Raw genomic sequence first — 2,371 nt, forward strand, 5'->3', positions numbered from 1 at the left:
CGAGCTTGGGGAGGAAACGACCCCCGTGGAGCCCCATAAATCATGAGATTCTGTTCTGCAGCACTGGGCAAATGAAACGCTGCAGAGATCCAAGGCTGTGTGTGCTTTGGCGTGAGAAGAGCTTTTCCAGCCACGCTGGTGCCAAACACCTTCCAGTCTCCCCTCAGCCTGGAGAACTGGCTCCTCCACCCTTTATCCTTTCCCCGGGGCATCCCTGTGCTATCCCTGCTCCCGGCCCAGAGCCAGGTTTTGTGGCACTGTGTCAGTGCCATCCCACCAGTGCCAGGGCAGCGGCAAGTCGAGGATTTCTGCTGGATGCTGGTTGGGAACGTCTCCTGTGCCAGAGCCAGCCCCGGGCTTTGCGTCAGCCTCTTCCCCAGAAAGCTGCTGGGGAAAGATGCCCCGGTCAGCACTTTTGGAAGAGATTAATATTCAGAGGGAAAAGCAGTGATTTAGCACAGCCCAAGCACAACAAAGGCTGGGATTTACAGCTCCCGGATCCCAGCGCCGCATTCCTGCAGCACTTCTGCCTCTGCTACAAACGTGTAACAAAGGAGACGGAGCTTTATCCGGGCCTAAAGTAACGCGGGACAAGGGCCCCGGCACCAAACCCTGTGTGGAGCGGGATGGGGCGCAGACTGCAACGTCCCCAGGGGACACGTCCCACTACCTGTCCTGCTGCCCGTCCTGCTGCCCGTCCTGTGCAGGGCAGGGCCCACAATAGCAAGGGTTTGGGGGAGCCACGTGCCCCTCACGCTGCCTCTGCCGCAGCTGCGCACATCTGGCTCCGGCTCCGCTCAGCTGTGGGTGGCCGGGGCTGGAGCCCGACCCGGGGGTCCCGCTGACCCCACAGCTGGGTGGGACGGGGGGACTGGAGGGTGGCCAAGGGGGCTGGGGCAGCGATGGCCCCCAGGCTGAGCAGGAGGAGGGGGCAGTCCCCACACACCCGCTGAGCCCTGCTGCGGGACCCCATGCCAAGGTGGGATGGCACAGGAGGTTCCTGCCATCGCTGGCAGCGGGACAAGGCCCAGCTCAGCACTGGCAGGGAAGCCACGTCCTGGCCCGAGGCCAAGAGATTGTCCCGGCCCTGCACAGCCTGAGGGCTTTAAAAGGAGAGAAAGAGGAAGGCGAGGAGTGGAGGAGACAAAGGACCTGCTGCGAGAGCCAAACGCAGGGTGGGCCAAGTGCTCAGCAGCCACCAGTGCCCAACACCCCCCATCCGCTCAGGGGAGGGGGGCAGGTCCCACAGGCAGTGCCTCCGGATCCCCCATTGCTTTGGGGTCATTTCCCAAGGCACCCCATTCCACCCACCTCCTAAGGGGAGAGCCTGGTGCCTGGCAGTGCTGGAAGGGCTGCAGGCACCCACTGGGCAGGGACCCAGCAGTGCTGGGGGTGGCTTTGGTCCTGCAGGTCTTCCACAGCCCTGAGTGGGACCTGCAGGGTGCTGATGTCAGCTTTGGGGTACGTCCCTCTCCTGGATTGCCCGCATGGAGAAGATGCCTTACCGGGAAAGCAAAGAGGAGCTGATTCTCCCTGCTGGGATCCAGGCAGTCCTGTCCCATCAGCTTCCAGAGTTTCAGCTGGGTGCCAGCCAGTGCAGCACCCCAGGGACCATCCATGCCCGTGTCCCCACGTCCCCATGGGACATAGAGAACACCTGGCTGCACGTGCCCCTTCCCGAGCCCACAGTGAGCACCAGCAGTGCTGCTGCAGCCGCTCTGCTTATTATCATATTTAATTGCCCTCCTGGTAACCCCAGGAAATGAGCAGGAGACGGTGAGAGCAGCAGTTTGGGATGATGTAAACACGAGCTCCAGCTCTCCCCGTGCCTCGCCAAGCCAGTCCCGGAGAGAACAGTGATTTATGGAGCCCCCCAGCCCCGCTCCCCCCGCCTGGGCTGCGAGTTTAATCCCGGGCTGCAAATTCAACATAAATCACTTGATTAAAAGCTCTACTTAATTTAAAGTGGGGGGGGTGGGCAGGGTGCAGCTGATCGATTTAATTTACACCGGGAAATAGCAACAAGCAGACGCATTTAAAAAGGCCGGGGAGGCCAGGGATGCTGCAGCTGCTTCAGCTTAACCATTTAAGGGCTTGGGAGGGGCTGGCAGCCCCTCACCCCCACCCCCTCTTTGGTGAACCTCCCCCCCACACCCCTGCCTGGACCCTGCCCTCAGCAGTTTGTGGGGTGCAGGATGCTAAAACATTTGTAGGGGGAGTGTTGGAGCCCAGAAAAGCAGAATTCCTACAAAACCAGCCGCCATCCAGGCTGCTCCCTGAATGCCACCTTCCCAAACTGCTGCTTGGATGAGCTTGAGCACACAGAGCCCTGAGAGCCCCCTCCCCACCGCCCCCCCAGGGACGGGCAAAG

This window comes from Chiroxiphia lanceolata, chromosome 28 (genome assembly GCF_009829145.1).
Source record: "Chiroxiphia lanceolata isolate bChiLan1 chromosome 28, bChiLan1.pri, whole genome shotgun sequence".
NCBI lineage: Eukaryota > Metazoa > Chordata > Aves > Passeriformes > Pipridae > Chiroxiphia > Chiroxiphia lanceolata.